At 40.2% G+C, this 20,471-nt stretch overlaps 1 protein-coding gene across 2 annotated transcripts in view; it reads left to right on the top strand.

Annotated features, from left to right (window-relative positions):
* SKAP2 (src kinase associated phosphoprotein 2) overlaps positions 1-20,471 on the top strand; it is a 145,709-nt gene that overhangs the window by 53,287 nt on the left and 71,951 nt on the right. The window lies entirely within an intron of this gene.

The raw sequence follows: 20,471 nt of genomic DNA on the forward strand, positions 1-20,471 counted from the left end.
TGTCTTAATTTGTAATATAAGATGTGTTAGGGTCTGGCGCGATAGTGTAGTGGTTGAAGTCCTCACCTTGCATGCGCCGGAATCCCATGTGGGCGCCGGTTCTAATCCCGGCAGCTCTGCTTTCCATCCAGCTCCCTGCTTGTGGCCTGGGAAAGCAGTCAAGGATGGCCCAAAGCCCTGGGACCCTGCACTCGCGTGGGATACCTGGAAGAAGTTCTGGGCTCCTGGCTTCGGATCGGCTCAGCACCAGCCATTGCGGTCACTTGGGGAGTGAACCATTGGACGGAAGATCTTCCTCTCTGTGTCTCCTCCTCTCTGTATATCTGCCTTTCCAATAAAAATAAATTAATCTTTTTTTTAAAAGGCTGTGTTAATTATGGCCTAAATTTATGCACTAGCCTTTATTCTGAAGAAAACTAAGTGCTTTCCAATGTTTCCTATAACACATAGTTGTTGTTTTTTTCCTTAACCACTGAAAAAGATGGAGTGATAGATTCTTTGCTGATTCCAGATCAGTTTCTTCTTTGTTACCAGGGAATAAGGTGATTCTGTTCTTATCTATCCCCACTTTTTTTTTTTTTTTACTTTCCTCTCTTGACCAAAAGCATATATTTTCAAGGTGAGGGGAGGTTTGAAAATGAAATGGTTAGGTCATTTGTGGTTGTGAATGAGAGGAAAGTTCTGCGATCAGATGGAGGCCTTGGCTTCATTCTTGGGCTCTCATGTGAAGTAGCTGGGCACTGAGTACTCGGAAACTAAAAATGAGCTTAATTGATTACTTCAACTCTTCGAATTCCTACTTTTATTCCATTTCCTGTCCCATGTGGATACCTAATAAGTGTTCAAATGATTGAAATTAATTAGTTATAGGGAAGAGAGAAGTGAAGTATTGAGTTAATTACATATTAGATAATTGCTCTCTGAGGAATGATCTGCAGAAGCAGAGGGGTTTCCTTAACCTTAAAGAAAAGGACAGCACTACTGCATCTGTGGAATAAAATCAGCCACCCATGCTCAAAGAAGCAAGCTGCAGAAGCGTGTTTAAACACGTTCTGAAATCACCTGCTTGCTAAGAGGCTGCGATCCTGTGCAGCTAGGGCATTCATTACCATAATTTTGTGTAACATTTTTCTGGGGCTGGCATGGTGTTGTAGTGCACTAATCCTCCGCCTGTTGCACTAATCTGCCTGTTGCACTAGTATCCTGTAGCAGTGCTGGTTTGTGTCCTGGCGTCTCTGCTTCCGATCCAGTTCCCTGCTTATGACCTGGAAAAGTAGTGGAGGACGGCCCAAATCTTTGGGCCCCTGCACCCGTTTGGGAGACCTGGAAAAGTTCCTGGCTTCCAGCTTCAGAGCAGCTCAGCTGTGGCTGTAGCAGCCATGTGGGGAGAGAAGCGCTAGATGAAAGACCTCTCCTCTCTCTGTATTTTTTCAAGCAAAATAAATAAATCTTTTAAAAAATACCTTTCTCCTTTATATCTGCATTTTTTGAAGATGCCAGCCTTGTTCCCTGTTGGGGTTCTTGCATTGCTTATTAACTGTGCATGTAATGCTTGTCCCTTCTGCCTCCCGCCTGCCCCTCCCTCCACCTGCTCATTCTTATTCCTTAGGTCAGCTCATGGATGACATCCTCAGAGCTGTCTTTCCAGAACGTCCGTTCTAAAGTAGCCATCCAGCCTCTGCTCCCATCCTCTGTTCCACTAGCCTATTTTACATTCTTATTTGAAGTTATTTTCATTTTTTTCTCTTCAGTCAGGGTAATATCTATGAGATTAGAGACATTGCTTGTCTTACTTAACCCTAGATCCTCGGCTCTAGGATGCTGGGACTCTAAGAAATTTTGGTCGAATGAATTAATTCAACTTTTAAAAACTTTATTATTGGTATTTTATTTATTTGTCTTTGGTATTTTATTGTTATTGTTGTCCATGATATGGTTTACCAGTGTATAGGGATTTCCCCCTCAACTTCCCTTCCTCCCTCCCCATTCTCTGTCCCCCTCACCATTTCCTCCATATTATTACAATAGCATGGTTCTTCAGCAATAGTCACAAGTCCAACATTTCTGCTATTTAAGTGTATCATGGCATTATAGGTATGGGCAGTGGTGGAAAATCCAGTGTCATATTGTCAAGGTGTATTTATTGGTTTCACTGGGAGTCCTCCCTCTGTTGAGTCGAGATGCATACTATGCTAGTCTCCATTATACATTTCATCTATAAGTACATACTTATTCATCTGTTTATCTATTATTTTTGTGTTTTGCATGGGTGTTGTCTTATATCAGAAAGAACATATAATATTTGTCCTTTTGGGATTGCTTATTTCATTGAGCATGATGGTCTCTGGTTGGGATCATTTGTTACAAATGGTAGAATTGAATTCTTTTTAATGGCTGAGTAGTATTCAATGGAGTGGATGTATAACAGTTTTTTTTTTAATCCATTCCTCTTCTGATGGGCATTTGGGTTATTTGTATGTCTTTGCTAGTGTGGGTTATACTGCTACTTGTGTAGACTAGCTTATCATATGGTAATGTATATCACATGTTGTATAGGAAATCCAGACTTTGAGAATAGGAAGATGAATATTAGTGGTGATTTCCTTTAGAAGCAAATTTAAACAAATTCTTGTGTTGGATTTGCACTCACTGCCACATGAGGAATCACACTACAGGGTGATAAGCAAGGGTACCCTGGTAGATATTTAATCCCTGACTGTTAGGGCAGAAGAAGGCTTGATCTGTAGCCTTTGTTGATTTCCATTGTGTCAATATAGCTACCATGAAGCAGGAAACTTTCCTGTACCACTTGGGTGTAAATGATTGGGGGCTGTAAATTAACAATAGGTTAACAGCAGAGAGCAAGGTTTATTCATGAATGCAGGCATGATGAGTAATTCCCTGAATAGGGGATGTCCCAGGCTCCAATGTTAGTGCCTCCTTGCCTGGGGACTGGGCATGGGGACTGGGTATGAGGACTGGGCTTGGGCACAGGGTTGTGTCTGTTCACTCTTATCTCTGCTGAATTTGGGATCAGGGAAGTTCCCAAGCAAAGATTTTGTGCATGTGCTGTGGATTTTCTGACCCCATCAGGAGCCAACGTCATGTTGCTATGGACTGGAGAAGAGCTGGTGACAACCGATTGGTGATCCAGCTCCAGATGGCTCCAGATTGCGCCACTGAAGTGTCACGATGGAGGGTAATCTGTTAGAGGGCAGGCGTCATGGAAGAAATGGTGGGCACTGATTCTTGAAGGATGAACATGAGTTAAATAATAAAGACTAGGAGAGTGGGATTGTTGATGCTGGATTCGTAGCAGATTTGTTCAGATCTTTGTGAGTCTCTTATGTGCAAAAATTGCTAAGGAATTCAGAGAGGATCAGAGACATGCTGATGAGGTCATTTTTTCCTTTCAACACATCCACCTAGTAGGGTACGGATTGGAGGACGACTAGAGGAAAGGAAGAGAAGACAGATTAAGATATTTTGAGGAATGTGAGTAAGCAGTGCTTGGTAACTTCCTTGGAAGGAGGAGCAAGTCAGGGCAACTCCCAGATGTCTGCCTTTGGCAAGCCAGGGGTTTTAGAAGAAAGGGGAGCAGTTCGGGAAGATTTGAGAGCGTTAAGTAGGAACTCCTTGGGACCTGTAGAGGTGGCAGTTTTGGCAGTTAGATATGGGCCTGGGACTCAGGAGATGATCTGGGATGATCATATGCATTTCAGAAAGGCAGGAAGAATTTGTACATGTTTAATCTGTTTGGGCTGCTGACCCAAAATACCTTAGAGAAAGTATATTACAAACAGAAATTTATTGTTCAAGGACTGGGATGTCCAAGATCAAGACATCAGTAGGCTCGGCGGCTGGTCAGGGCCCATTCCTCATCGGTGGCACCTACTCTGTGTCCTCACAGGCTGGAGGGGGCAAGATAGTTTGCTGCATCTGCCTCACAAGGGGACTCTGCTTCTTCTGAAGGGGTCTGCCTTCATCACCTGCTCTCCCCCCAAAGCCCCGCCTCTTAATACCATCACCATGCGATATAGCTTACAACAGACAAATTTGAGGACACATGGGCATTCAGATCATAGCAGCTGATTTCTAAAACTTATGATTCAGTCTCTCTGTGTCTTTGTAAAGACAGACTTTAACCCATCTCTTCAGCAGTTGTTTGAGGTAGTATTTATATATTGTAATTTAATGTTGCCTTTGGTGATTTACATCTCGTTGTGTTCTGGTAATAAGAATTCATGGCTAACTGAAGCTTATCACTACTTTGTATTAACTGTCAGTTGAATAGTTAAGAGATGATCCTTCAGTGCCAAGAAAAAAAATTTCTCACCATGTATAAAATGATATATATTATCTTGGGGACATGTCTCTTAGTAATCTCCTCAGACTCCTGCAGTATCCCAGGACTGCGCCGGGTATAGAGGATACACCAACCCCGGTCCCTTGAAACTTGAAAGTCTAGTGAAGAAAACAGATGTTCATCATGTAAGCATGGAACCGTCTAGGCCCTAATTAACCTACGCCTTAAGGGAAAGTTCATGACACCTACGAGGGAATCTGACCTGGTCAGGGCATCAGGTAGCTTCCCTGACCAAAGAGCAGAAGAGCTAAGGGAGAATGCCAGTCACTGTGGGTGCTGCCAGCGGTTGTTCCAGAGGTCTGGGAAAGGGAAGACAGTTGCTTGGTCCAGAGAAGTAGTGCAGATGATGAGCAAGACAGCAGTGACAGAAACCCACAGGAAGGCAAATCTTGGCTCCTAGTGAGGGATTAATAGAGAGGGAGGTGTCAGAGGTTGAATCATAGCTTTTGATTTAAAGCTCTGTGTTTTGTTGTCGGAGTTGTCACTGATTTAGTGTTAAGTGAAATAAAAATGGCAACTTCTCAAAGCCTAAGGATAATATTTAGTCTTCTTTTCAATGTCCACATTTGTAAGTTTTTTGGGGGACTAAGATTTATTGTAACATTAATTCATCAACTTTTTAGCAGAAGGTAAATACACAAGTAACTCTGTGGCCTAATGGGTTAAGCCACTGCCTGCAGTGCCAACATCTTATATGGATACCTGCTTCTTTACTTTCAGTCCAGCTTCCTGTTAACGCACATGGGCAAGCAGCAGAATATGGCTGTAGTGCCTGGACCCTGCACTCAGGGAGACCCAGAAGGAGCCCTGGCTTCTGCCTGGCCCAGTCTCAGCTGATGCTGTCATTTGGAAGAGTGAACCAGTGATTGAAAGATCTCTTTCTCTCCCTTCCTCTGTGTAACTATGACTTTCAAAAACAAACAAATCTGTTTAACAAAGGAACTAAGCAAATATCTCTGAAAGAAGCAATAGCATCAAGGTTGGCATTTGCATTTCCATCTTGTTTAGACAGTTGCATGGAATTTTTAGTGATACTAAATTATATGCAAAGTATATGCATGTCCTATCCCCCCTTTTTTCTAAAGAAATATATATTTCTGCTTCTTTTTTTTTCTTTTAACTTGATAACAAACCCTGCAAAGCATCCTTTCTCCTTTGGGTTTCAGAGTGAATGCTGTGTAGCCTGTAAGAGGGTCACGTTGGTATTGATTGTGTATGGCTGAGGGTTGGGCTTCCTTCCATCTCTGTCTTCTTTATCACCACTGTGTCCACTAGCAGGGCTTAGGGGGTCTAGATGAATGTCTCCTTTTGTTGCATTAATGACGAACAAGCCACGGGTCCAGTTCTCTTGTAAATAAGCACTGGTAAATAAAGACAACATCATAAGTAGAGGTTTTTGTGTTGTGGTGACCTATGAAGCATTCGCTGGGTAATACATCCTTAATATATCACAGCCTCAGACCTCAGGGACAGCCCTGTAGCCTTTTGCACAGTTTCAAGCCATATTTTTTTTTTAAGCATTCATAATCCAAAAATCTGAAATCGTCCAAAATCTGAAACTTTTGAGTGTCAACAAGATACCATAAATGGAAAATTCTGTATCATGAACGTTTGCTTTGGCACAAAGTTACTAACAGTATTGTCTGAAGTTACCTTTAGGCTCTTCCATATGTTGAGTGGGAGGTCTTCATAAAGTTCAGATTGTGTTATAAAAAAAAAGTGTGGATTTCAAACCGTTTTTCTACCAAAGTAAACTTATTTCTACAATCCCGTCTGAGTGAACTTTTTGAAGTACACTTGAATAAGAAACAAAAGAGTTTGTATTTAGATTTAAACTTCATCCCCAAAATATGTCATTATATATATAAATGCAGATACTCCAGATTAGCAAAAATGTAAAATATTTCTAGTCCCAGACATTTTGAATTAGGGATAATTAACCTGTCTTTTTTTTTTTTTTTTTTTTGGAAATGCTTTTTGGCTAATCTTCACTTCCAGTTCAAACATGTACAAGTTTTTCATTTATTTTTTAAATTTTTATTATTTTCTTAAAGATTTATTTATTCTATTGAAAAATCAGATATACAGAGAGTAAGAGAGACAGAGATGAAGATCTTTATCTGATAATTCACTCCCCAAGTGACTTTAGCAGCCGCAGCTGAGCCAATCTGAAGCTAGGAGCCAGGAGCTTCTTCTGGATCTCCCATGTGGGTACAGGGTCCCAAGGCTTTGGGCTGTCTTTGACTGCTTTCCCAGGCCACAAACAGGGAGCTGGATGGGAAGTAGGGCTGCCGGGATTAGAACTGATTCAGCATGTGCAAGGTGAGGCCTTTAGCCACTAGGCTATCGCACCAGGCTCTCATTTATTTTTTAAAATGCTTATTTATTTACTCTAAAGGCTGAGTGTGAGCTGTGGGGGAGGGGAGATATTAAGCAGGGAAGAGGGAGAGAGAATGAGAGAGAGAGAGAGAGAGAGAGAGAGAGAGAACTTCTATCTGGTGATGTACATCTCCAGTGGCTACAGTGGTCTGGAGTAATCTAGGCCAAGAACTCTGTGCTGGTTTCCCACATGGGCAGTAAGGGCCCATGTCTCTGGGCTATTTGGGGCTGTCTTCCCAGGGACTCTGTCAGGTTCCTGGGTTGGAAGTGAAGCACCGGGATTTGAACCAATGCTCTGATACAGGATATCGGCATCACCGGACCGGCTCGGCATGCCGTGCCACCACGCTGTTGCTAGCACTTGTGAGAGTTTAACCAACGCAATTCACCTAAATCCAAATGGAAATGATTTCATTCTGTTCTTAGTGATGACTTTAGTATTTTGGATCCCTGTACTATAAGTATACAAGAAAGTGATCCAATCTCAAAATAAAAATTAATGTTTTTTTAAAAGTAGAGTTCAAATATCTTTTCTATGATTTATTCTTATTTTCTGATCAATCCAATGGTTCTTGCCCGTTTTTTAAAGCATGTGTCACTTCCCTCTCCACAGGCCCCCATTGTTTTAATATCAGGTTCCAGTTTCTTAGCTAGGCTGACAGGCAATCTTGCAAAATCCTGTTGTATCATCTCATGTCAGGCTTCCTTCCCTCATTGGCTTCCAGTCACACTGGCCTTGTTTAAGTTCTTGAACAAAGCAAACTCCTTTGCACTTCTGTGTGTGCTATTCTTGTGCCAGAAACACAAGGCTGCTCTGGCGGGTGTTTGTTTCCGTTGTTTAGGTCTCCGCCTCCATCTCCAGCCTGCGTGCTGGGAGGCCTCCCTGTGCTTCCTGCCTAAGATGCCCGCTCCTCCTGCTCCCTCCATCGCTCCTGTCCCTGTGTGTGTCTGCCAGCACTTCTCACAATGTGTAGCGCCTGTGTTTCCTACTTGTGTTTCTGTCTACCTTCCTCTCTTAGAGAGTCTAGCGCTGGGTTCATCTCATACCAGGTCTTCAGTAAATGACTGCAAACTGGATGAATGAATGAAAGAAGGAGCTCTTTATTAGTTGTTCATTTATTTCCATTTTAATTGAAAGGCTGAGTAACAGAGACAGAGAGAGGTCTTCCATCATTTGGTTCATTCCACAATTGCCCACAGCAGCTAGGACTGGACTAAGCTGAAGCCAGAAGTCTGGAACTCCCTTCTGCTTTCTATAATGGGCTGAGACTCAGGTACTTGAGCCATCAGCTGTTGTCTTCCAGGGTGCACCTCAGCAGAAAGCTGGAAAGGAAGTGATGTAGCCCAGACATGAACTAGACACTTCAAGTGTGATGTGTGCATCCCAAGTGGATTTGCTTTCAATGTTCCTATGGAGTCTGATACCTTGTCACAAAGCAATATTATTGCTGCTGTCTCTAAAGATCTCTCAGATTCCTTTTCTGCTACTAATTCTATGCCAATTTGATTTTATAAAATACTGCATTGATAGAGCTCCGACAGCAGTTGCAGACTGCCTACTGAATCAAATCCAAATTCCTTTGCTTGTTTTTAAGGCTCTCCCAACCATAATGTTTTTCACATAACTCTTTGTTTTTATTAGACTGACATCTCACACACCATCAACATTAGTTCTTAATGCTTGTTATCTTCCAACACTCACGAGGGGCACCCGGCAGCCTTCTCCAATAAATGCAGCCCCTCATTCCTTGAATTCCCATGGCAGCTCTTGTTTGACACAACTGTAGAGCCTAGATCCTGATCATGTGCTGGAATGGATTCTTCAGTATAAGGCTGTGAGTGTGTGTAATGAAATTGAAAATCCACTGTGGGAGATTTGTCTCAGAATTCCATTAAAAGCTAATCCTAGTTTAAGCAGGTATGTTTTACATGATAATGTGGGTAGAAGTACTTTGTCATTTACTGTCAATTTTGGGAAAAGATTAAGATGTATGCCATTTGTGTCTTGAATTTTTTAAAAAATATTTTTATTATTAATTTAAAAGGAAGAATAACAGAGAGAGAGAGAGAGAAAGAGAGAGAGAGAGAGAGAAACAGATAGCTGTCTACCAGTTCACTTCCCAAAAGGCTATGACAGCCAGGGCTGGACCAGGACAAAGCCAGGAGCTGGGAATCTGTCTTGGTCTCTGCCTGTGAGTGTAGACCCAGAGCACTGGAACTCACCTGCCACCCGCTGCCTGCTGCCTCCCAGGGTACTCATCAGCAGGGAGTGCCTGAAATCAGAGAAGCACTGACAGCTGTCCAGTGTAGGTGCACCAGTGTGGCGTGAGGGTGTCACACACGACACTTCTAATCACTACACCCAGCTCCCATCACTCCAGATAAGACTTCATGTCAAATGAGTAAAATAGTTGTTCCTTACTTAAATACGGAATGCTTGTGAACATTTGACATTTTTTCTTCTGAATAGTGAATCAATTAAGTGACTTCAACTCTTGGTATTTTGCAAGTTCCAGTTACCATTTTGGTTCTCTTAAAGAACTCTTTAGAGTCTTCATTTGGAGACCTGTCACTGGTTTGTGAACACTGGGGATTGGTGAGGATGCAGATGTGCCAGAGGTGAGAGTAGTTGGAGAAGCAGGCAAGGGATAAATTGTTGGGGTCTTGCATGCCGTGAGAAGTGGGGCTTTACCACATGGATAACAGGGAGCTGTTGTTGGAGCTTAATGCGGAAATGACAGGTCGTATTTGTGTCTAAGTAACAACATCCTGGCAGAAGTTTAGAGAATAGCCTGAAAAGACCAGAATCATGGGTAGACTGTTGTGATGATCCAAGAGAAATGAGAGATGATAAGAACTTGAGCCATAGTAATAGAGCCTCAGAAGGAGCCTAAGAAGGGAATAAACTCAGGTAATGCTTCTGAGATAGAGTTGATGGGACTGAGTGATTGATTAGGTGTGGGAGGTGACAGAAGAGAAGTTGAGATGTGTCTGAACTTTGGAGATGACTGAAACAGATGTGGTACCACTCCTAGAGATAGGGATTATGGGAAACAAAGGAGATAGTTGGAATTATTAGGTCAACCTCACTGACAAGAAAGAATATGGAGGCAGAGGGTAGTAAGTTAATTCATTTTCAAGTACAGTACATTTGGTAGGTAAGACAGTCATTTTAAATACAAGTTTTGAATTGAAGAGAAAGATTTTGGTCTGATGTGTTCAGCACAGAAGGAGGCAGTGGAAGTTATAGATGTCAGTGAAATTAATATTGAAAAGAAATTAAGAATTATAGAAATGAAACCACTGAAATTGGAATCCTGGGCAAGCATAAGAATGAAGGACTGGTTTGAGGAGGAAGAGCGTTTTAATCCCATGTGGGAAAGTGCTTTGTTGACAACAGGCGGGGTCAGGTAGGCCCTCTGAGAACTTGTCTAATGAAGTAGCGTAAGAGGGGAGGAGCGGTTGAACAAGCTAGCTGTTATCAATGGACCTGGCATTATCATAATGTAATATTTATCAGAGTGAAGGTTTATGGATTAAATATTCTGGGCACTGTGAACAACTGACATGTAGTATAAGGTGGCATTATATATCTGCCACCAATTAAAATTAAACGCTATCAGCATACTGGGCCCCTACAACACACAGTGGATTGAGTTTCACTTGTCATGCCCTCTAGGGGATTGTTTGGAGGTTTGCCAAGTGCTGTGTGAAGTGCTGCATACAGAAAATTCAGTGGACTTGGGTTTTCCTGGTATTGACCTAGTGCTCATTGATGTACATGAAGAGTTTTGTTTTCTTCTGACGGCAGAATTTGGTTTCATGGCGCATGATGTTTATCATAATTTAATATAAAAAGTAAAGCTAATCTTTTGGTGTAAAGGATGATCCCTGTAACATAGATCTGTGTTTAATAACTTTATTCATTTCACATGACTTTACTGAATAATTGTGTTTCACACGATGAGAATAGGAGCATGAATAAAATTCAAGCAGTCCTTCACTCAAGTGGCTTACGACTGTTCCTACAGATTGGCATGCCCACCTGCTGTCAGAATGTTCTCTTTGTTGGCCTTCTGGGATCAGATTTTAGCATGGTTAACATAAAAGCACTTCAGCTTGTATTTTGATCATTTAAATTATTTTCTACTAAATGTCGATTCAAAAGAATATTCAGTTTAATATTTTTAGAGTCAGCTAAAGCTGTGATGCTTTACCAGGTTTGTACATTTATGGATAAATAATTTTTAAGTCCTTATATTATGGATGATGAAGTTAATATTAAATTAAAAAGGAGAAGACTCTGTAAGTATTCCATTTTAGAAAATTCCATGTCTTCTCTCTCCTCATTACACACAGGCATGCATGTTGCTCTACATTCTATACATAATGTTCCTATGCCCACCTGATTCCAGTCTAGATTCTGAACCTCTCCATTTGTGTTATAAGTTCTCTGAAACTTTGTGAATATCAGCTATTTTACCTGCTTATCTGTAGATGTATACTAGGTATGTTTTATTCTTGAATTCTGCTTGTTATCCCATTCCCTTTAACACTTTGTGGTTAACTTTGGACAGGAGTTCTGGTTTGGTTTCTCTGGCAAGTCTGGGAGAGCTTTAGAAACCAGCCTCTCTACCTAGAGTGTGCCTGTTACCTTTTGGCTTGTATTCTTGGGTCCCAGACTGGTTTTATTGCCAATACCCACACTTGCCTGTGCCCGTGGGTCAGCTGTCATACTATAACACATTGTAGTACTTATGGAAGTACTGGTTTGTTTGTTTTGGTTGGATGAAATTTACACCATCTAATATAAACAGTGGAATGAGAGGTCTGCTGTGTTATGAATCATAATCAGATAAGTTATGATTTTTATTTCCTTTGAAGTTTTAAGTAAGGTTTCCCTAGACAGTTCTTAGGCTTGATTCAGTTTTAGAGACAATCTCATTAGGTGTGTATAAAACATGAGATTTTACAAATCTTTGCATAAATCAATATATTAATTTTATTAGAATGTAAACTACTTATCTGGAGAGAAGCTTACAAATTATCTAGTTAATATTAGTACATACACCACATACACATATTGTAATAGTCGTGTTTGCAGAGTCTACTAGGGCAATTCTGTAATTGCCAAATTGTTGTCTTTTGTGTGGCTTCCAACTTTCTCACTTAGTGTAAGTGTCTTCATGTATTCAATGATTAAAATACCCTGTGCTTTTGATTATGATAGAAATAATTCAAGCAAGAATCAGTGAATTCTACATCTGTGAATGCTAAGACTATTGGGTGAAAGTTTGAGTGTGAACAGTATTAACATTATCTGAGAGTATCTCTTCATAAGATGCATATTATCTATAAAGTGAAAATAATAATGTGACAATGAAGAACTGTGGCAGATGGCACCTTGCGTAGATAGTAAAAAGGAACATGATCAGTGTTGGGACATTTGGCATCATGCGCCTTGTGGTAGGGTGCCTTGGGTCGTGATCATGGAGTGAATTTCAGGGAAAATACTTTGTGTTTTTGGGATTGCTCAGAATAAAAAAATTTCAGACTTTCTATCTTCTGCAAATTTCACCGTGTTACTAAATCACTTCCAATGAGACTGTTTCTTTTGCTGAGCTTTTCTTGTGTGGAAAATCTTGATAACTTTGATTTTGGAAATGTGACAGACACAAGAAATTTGTCTGTCTTGATACTTCAATAAGCAAGTCTATTGAAATAGAAAAACCTTTATAGAAACCTGGGTTTGGGACTTTAGAGGGTTTTTTTTTCTTCCCCGCAGTATTTAAACTGCGTTTGACCAATGACACACAATGTTTCGTTTGACCAATGACACACAATGACAAACTAATGCCTCACTAGCAAGGTAGTTGAGTTAAAAAAATATTGTTAATGAGGCTGGTGTTATATATTGGAGCATATGGACTGCTACTTTATTCTCTGACTTACGCCTCTAACAAAGGTAAATTTGGCTCCATGTTTATGATTTTGCTTAGGTGGATGTCCAAATAAAAGAGTATGGAAAGTCTTTGAAAGAAGTTGTACATTACTTTCCTTTGGAACATTCAGTTACAGTCACCTTAAAAACATATTTATTGTTTTTTCTAATTGTACCTAAAAATACAAGTTTAAACAACGGTAGCTTCTGTAGGATATACTGGGCAACACTTCATGTATATGTTATATACATGTACACTCATTTACATATGTGTATGTAGAACAGAATATTAATCATATATCTAGATTAATAATCATATGTCCTAAGGGATTTTTGTGAGAAAATTCAAAGAGAACTGAAAGGGAGCCTAAAAGATTTTGTTATGAGTACATTGTTTCTGAAATAAATACATTTTAAAATGTTCTGCACAAATTCAACTTTGTAACATCCTAACTTAGATGTACAGGGGTTGTATCAATAATTCAAGTTTGTATGAAGTAGCATTGGTGATTGTGGTCTCTAAGTGATTTTTATGGTTGAAAAGAGTTTTAAAATACATTTTTCTGAACTGCTGGCCAACTTCTTTACTTGCCTAATTTTATCTGTGTTTTTGACGTAGACAGATCACTAATGATATTAAACGAGTATTGCTTTTTTTTTTAATTTACTCTATATATCAGCTTCCTGGAAGACTAATTAGAGCCAGCTGTCTTGTAAAATTTGGTGATGTAATTATTTTTGTGGCAAATTCAACTGACTAGCAAATTATTTTGCTTAATAGCTGAAAAAGCTATTAGATTTCAAGACTGCGTTTGTAAAATATGCAGCATGCCATATATGACATAGCCATTGTAAATTTTCAAATGCTTGTTATCTTTTTAAACTTATTATCATTTATCTTAAAACATGTGAATTTATTTTTGACAAAGTTGAAAATGATTATATTTCTAAGTTGCAATGTTGCTTTGAGTTTTTTGATGACTGAATGTTATATTAAACTATAATTTGATATAGAATAGGCTATATTGCTGTAAATATTATATTAGAAAGTAAATCAGAACTGCTTTACTCTGGGGCTGTTGTTCTCTCTCTAGTTAACTTTCTTTCTTTGAAGTCAGTTACTTCTTCCTGGCTCTACTTCTGTCCAGTCAATTCCTTAATTACTGTAGGATGTCTTTGGCCAGTACTACCTCTTCCCCGAGACCCAGCAAGATCACTGTCACCTTCTCAACTCCACAACCAGTGAACATTGTCTAGTTCTCTTGGTATTTCCGAAGTGAAAGCTAACCCTGTTGATTCAGGTCTCCTGTAAGATGCTGGACACTTCTCTCCTCTTAGACTGCCCTGTCCTCGTTCTTGCATCCTGTTCTTTCTTAGCCTTGCTGTGATTGTGGGCTCTCTGATTCTCTCTGTAGGAAGGAAAAAACATGGCTTGGGACAGGCATTTGGTACAGTAGTTAAGGTGCGTCTTTGTATGCCTGCATCCCTACTCAGAGGGCCTGGGTCCAAGGCTCAGCTCTGCTTCCCATCTGCCCTGCCGGTGCGCACTCCAGAAGGCGGCAGGCGATGGCTGCAGTGTTTGAGTCCCTGCTCTCCAGGTGGGAGTCCTGGTTGGAGTTCCTGGCTGCTGCCCAGTGCCAGCTCTTGCAGGCATTTGCAGAGTGAACTGGTGGATGGAAGGTCTCTCTGTGTGTCTGTCTCTATTTCTCTGCCTTTCAGATAAATACAAATACTTGAAAAGAAAAATATAAGACTTAGTATTTTGGTTGATATTCTATCTAAATTAGACACGGCTAACCAGAAATTGTATCTAGAAAGGAGTTGTTTATGTTGCCTTTTTAAAAATTAATTTTGCTCAATGTCTTGGGGGTTAGGTGATGATTTTTCTCTGTAGGCCTATTATTTACTCTTTATTTGACATGAATTTGCAGTTTATTTTCCCTCAAGTAGTCTCAGCTAAGGATATGCATAGAATATTTGAATTGAAATAACTCTGTTAGGGTAATTTATGTTGGGTCTTTAAGTAAAATTTAATACACACATGCAAGTATTCCTAAAGAAAAATGTGTCATATCATCTAATTGTTAAGGCTGAGTACACTTTTATCTTGCAACTGTGTAATACCTATTTTCAATGGCACAGAGCACTTTATGACATTTCAGTCACTTTTCAGAATGTCTTTTAACATTCACAGCTCTCTTCTAAGCATTAAAATGATTTTTTGGAGCATTTCCTTTAAGTGTAGAGCTTGGCAGCAGCTGAGAACAGCACTTTTACTTGACCCCTAAGATTTCTTCAAATTGTTCTCTACCCATAGGCTTTTTTTTTTTAATATGGCTAGCAGAATTCTGTTTACCTGTGCTTCAGAAATGAGCACCAATGTATGTTGTACAAATCAGCATTTTCAAATAATTTGGAAGACTTGTTCTAACCAAAAATTGGGATCTATTTCCTGAGGAGAGTGAGCTCAGTAAATCAGGTGGTTGGGGTTGGGAAAGGATAGCGGTGAGCCTATTTGTAAACTGTGGGTTTCTGAATGTTTATTTTAAGCTTCCTTGTGAAAAGGCCAGTATTTGTAGAGCTTATTGTGGCAGCAATATCCTGTGTCAGTTGTCCGGTCATGTTTAGCATGTGCAGATGCGTTAATCAGCCGTCACTAACACTGTAAGAGGCTGGGATAAAGAAAGGCTCAGGCAGATGAGAAGGGATTAACCATGTGCATTGAGCAGACTCTTCAATCACTGACCCACTGATTTTACAAAGGATTAGCTCCTGCTTTTACAAATATTGATTACTGATTTGCTCCTCAGGAAAGAGATGACATAACTTGTGTGGGTGCTGTGTAGTGTGCTATGTGAAGTGTACATCATTCATATTAATGGATTTGTCATAGGCATTATAGAAACTGACAGATTTATTACAGCAGCAGTTGCTAGAACTGTTATGGTTAAGGTTGTGTCAGCATATCTATTAAAACTTCAGGGTTTTGGAAGTTTATAGTGCAGCCATAAAATTCATTTCCCGAGTGGAATCTGGAATACCAGTTATAGCCTGGCGCAGTTATTTTTATGTATATTTTTGCATCAGTTTGAAGGCATTTAAGTTGTAATAGAGCAAAAACATGTTGCCGTGTTATTTTCGTGATACAGGTTGAGTGGTTGTTGTCTGAAATGCTTTGGACTGGGAGTGATGGAAGTGTCGGATGTTTGTGGAATATTTACATGTGTAATGAGATTGTGGATGGGACTCCAATCTAGACATGAAATTCCTTTAGGCTTCATGTACAGCTTATACAAGTAGCCTGAAAGTGATTTTATACAGTCTTTTCAGTGATCCTGTGTTTTGGATGCAACTCCTTACATGAGGCCAAGCGTGCAGTTTTTCACTGTGCAGTCACATTGGTGCTTGAAGGTTTTGGAACATTTCAAATTTTGGATTTTTGGATTGGGGATGCTGAAACCTTATCAAGGTTATAATAACTTTTTTCTGAAAAAAATTTGTGAAAAATACTGATTTTGTAACTAGTAAGAAGTTTAGTCCATGTGTATTTTTAAAAATCCACAAATATTTTTCTCATGTCAGGATCATAAAGACTTTGGCTATATTTCTATAAGCAGGTACAGATATTGAGAAAATGTAAGACTATCTGGATAATGTAAAAATTTCTCTTTGGGGTTGGCATTGTAGTGTAAAGGGTTAAACTACTGCTCCTACACCAGCAACCTTAACGGGTAGCGGATCAAGTCCCTCTGATATAACTGGGAAAGCAGTGGAAAATGACAAGGACTTAGGCCCCTGCCACCCTTGGAGGAGACTGGAAAGAAGTTCCAGGTTCCTTGCTTTGACCTGCTGCTTCCTCAGGTACATTAGTAGGGAGCTGGGTTGGAAGTGGAGCAGCTGGGGCTAGAACCGGTATCCATATGGGATGTTGGCACTGTGCAGGTAGTGGCTTTACGTGCTATGCCACAGTGCCAGCCTGGGTTTTCACTTTTTAATAACATAATTTTATTTAATCTAAATTACTTGAAAACTTGATTTTTTTTGTTTTCATTTAAAAACTCTGTTATGTAATGCCTTAAATGTCCTTCTCCCCTGAATAAAAACCCCACTCCCTACAGGTAAGAACTGCTAACAGTTCTGAGTATATCCTTCCAGACTTTTGTTTTTACTTGTATCAGTGAACATGTGCTGGAAAGAATACAGACTCAAACATTTGCAGGTTAGGAAATGGCAAATGACTACGTGTGTCTCCTGCTGGTGTTTTTCACCCAAGCCTCATAAGCATACTTCTACGATAATACCTGGCTTACAACCTTATTTAAACATAAAGCTGTAGTATTACTTGAAATGGTTTTGGTCCAGGCGCAATGACTCAGTGATAAAATCCTTACCTTGCATCTGCCAGGATCCCACATGGGTGCCAGTTCGTGTCCAGCCACTCCATTTCCCATCCAGTTCCCTGCTTGTGGCCTGGGGAAGAGTACAGCCTAGGGCGTTGGGACCCTGTACCAGTGTGGGAGACCCAGGTGAGGCTGCTGGCTCCTGGCTTTGGATCTGCTCAGCTTCAGCTGTGGCGGCTACTTAGGGAGTAAACCAGCAGACTGAGGGTCTTTCTGTAAATCTGCTTTTCCAGTGAAAACCAATAAAAACATGAAATGGTCTTGTAATGTCCCTCATGGTGGGCATTTTCCATTTTCTGCTGTTGCTGTAGTGTTAGACCTACGCCGCTATGCAGCCGTGCTCTGATTGGAGGGATGGCTTCCTAGGAGCTGCGTGGGTGAAGTGTTATACAGCTCTCACGCACACAGTTCTAGGAAGCCGCACCCTCCCAGGCGCTACATGGCAATGCTTTCCTCTCTCCCACTGCTGAGTGTTACCAGTCTTTCTCAGTGGTATCACTCTTGCAAGTCAAAAAACACTGTTTTAGTTTAAAACTATGAATTAAAACTGTTTTAAAACCATGTTTAAAACTAGTGTGTTTTCTTTAATTATCAGTAAGGTTTGTTTATTCACTTAGTAAAATGTAATAAACTCTTACTGTGGCCCAGCACAGGTCTGGCAGTGGGACACAGCAGTGGGTAAGTTGGTTATGGCCTCTGAACTCTTGTAATTCACCTTCTAATGAAGCATGGACAAGCAGGGGGAAAGAGAAGAAGTTTTTGGACTTTTTGTGGGAATTGCTTGGTTCGTATTCATTACCTGCTTTTCTGCAAGTCCATTGTATGTGAGAACACCCATGCAGATATCTTCTTCCTTAAACACTCATTGGAAGAGTCATCATTTGACAAGTTAATTATTATACTAGTTCTTACCCTTGTATAGAACTGTAATATCATACCTGGTTTCTTTGATTGGCAAGAGATAATTGGGCCAAGTATTAAATTTGCATAATTCATCATCCTCTAAGGAATTTATGAGTTATTCCTTTCCTCTAACTTGATGCATTTTTAAAAGTACATTAGAACTGTGAGTCTTACATGAAACTTGCCCAAATGAAGGGATCTTAACTGAATGAATCAATTTAATTAATAACTGCTATTATCTTAATATTAGAGAGATAAAGCATTATATATGTAAATTTTGTTTTTCAGTGAGAATACGCATCATATCCTAATCAGACGTGATAATTAAAGTTGAATTCTCGGGAAGACATGTAGTGGGGGATCTTATAAGGTTTTACTATATGGATTAGTTTGGAATTGACTTGTGTTGCATCATTTGTTTACATGGAATTTGAGTTAGGTGAATATATATATATATTTTAAAGATTTATTTATTTTTATTGGAAAGGCAGATATACAGAGAGGAGGAGACACAGAGAGGAAGATCTTCCATCCAATGGTTCACTCCCCAAGCAGCCGCAACGGCTGGAGCTGAGCCAGTCTGAAGCCAGGAGCCAGGAGCTCTTCTAGGTCTCCCATGTGGTTGCAGGGTCCCAAAGCTTTGGGCCATCCTCGACTGCTCTCCCAGGCCACAAGCAGGGAGCTGGATGGGAAGCAGGGCCGCCAGGATTAGAACTAGCGCCTATATGGGATCCTTGCGCATGCAAGGGGAGGACTTTAACCACTATGCTATTGCGCTGGGCCCATAGATGAATATTTTTTGAATTTTAAGTTTTTTCCAGTGTTTTAGAATTGCTGTATGTTTCATTCATTCGTTCATTCATTCATGGCAAAGCTAAGGATGCAGAGTTCAGTGCATTTTACTGCTTCGCCCTCTAACTGCCGCTGCTTTCCAGCTCAGATGAGGGGCTGCACCACCTGTGCTTGGGGTGTGATGTTGGCATGTAGCTGAGCAGCCCTGTTAAAGTGCAGTTGCATTGCTTATTGCCTTTTGCTAGCAATTCCTGGAGTATTCTTTGAGATTTCTTTTCACAGTCTTCATTTTGACACTCGTAGTTGGATTGAGCACATTCAGGTCAGTGGTGAAATCATTCTGGTAGTGGCAATACCTCACTAGGGGAAGGGGGTCACGGGCAGCTCAGGGAACCCCAGGAGGGAGAGTCTACACCTCCTGAATTGCCTCTTCTTGTCTCCCCAGTCGATCTCAGTTTCTGTGTTTGGCAGTTGGTGTTTTGCATCGTGCATACTTGGTTTTGGAAGATGGGCTAAAAAAAAAAATCTCAAGGCTATCTTTTCACGTGTGTCTTTGGTTCCAATTTCATTTATTCTTTTTATTGTATGGTGGTGGTAGTGGTGGTGATGGTGGTGGTGGTGGTGATGATTGTCAAGTTTAAAGCTGAATGGGAGCGACTGTGGAAGTATGTGCTAGCATGGTGACAGATCGATCGGGGCTGACCTCTTTGCTTCTCAGTTCTCACAGTGAGAATCTGTCCGTTATTCCAGATTCTCTTGCCTCATTTGTGTTTTCGAATCTCTTCATCAATGGGGAGCAGCATGTTTTAGCAATCATGGGTTTCTCAAAGGCAAGGACTACATTTTTAACCTGACTAAAAAGTCGTAGAGCCTGACTTGTGTTAGGTACTCAATTTTAAATGTTTAATGAAGGAACAAATATATGCATGCTGGTTGGTTAATACAGAAGCTGTTTATTGTGATGATGCTTCTGTCTTTAGACTACTGGGAAATATGTATGAAATTTTTTATAGTTATTTTAAGGAGTTGGACATTTTATCATTCTCTGTAACATGTTTTTCTAATAATTTGTTTATGGGAAGTAGCCATATGCTAAAAATTTTTGCAGGATAGGCTTGTCCTGGCGTTGAGTAAGAGCATGGTAGGTCAGTGGTGATTTGGTTTTGTATTAAGGCATCCTTAACCTAGGCGAATGTTCCTGCAAAGCTATTAAACTTTATAAATTTATGTGTCTATAAAATAAATTTTACCAATTTTTTTTATGAGCAAGACTGCTTGTTAAAGCACATGGCTTTTGATTTAAGTAGTAAAAGATCCATGTTCATTTTTTATGGAGGACATTGTTTCAGCTTGGGATTTACTATTTACTCAAAGTTTGAACAAGTCAAACAGTATTTTGCAAAAATTATTTGAAAAAATGTGCAGGATTTTTTTTCTGCAGCTGTTCTGTGCTCTTATCATTGAGTTTGGCAAGCAGCCGGGTGGCCGGGTACTTGGCGGGGTTTGTGCTCTGCAGCCGTAGGTTGTGGACCTTTGGTCAGTGACATCTTCCCAAACAGTGCTATGGAATTGTGTTCTCTATGCTGTGTACCGCCTCCTCTGTGGTGTGTACAGACACACGATCTCTCCTATTTGCTTTTAACGTGCTTTACTAAGTGTAAGGCAAAAAACCAAAAACGTACCCACAGCA

This window comes from Ochotona princeps, chromosome 20 (genome assembly GCF_030435755.1).
Source record: "Ochotona princeps isolate mOchPri1 chromosome 20, mOchPri1.hap1, whole genome shotgun sequence".
NCBI lineage: Eukaryota > Metazoa > Chordata > Mammalia > Lagomorpha > Ochotonidae > Ochotona > Ochotona princeps.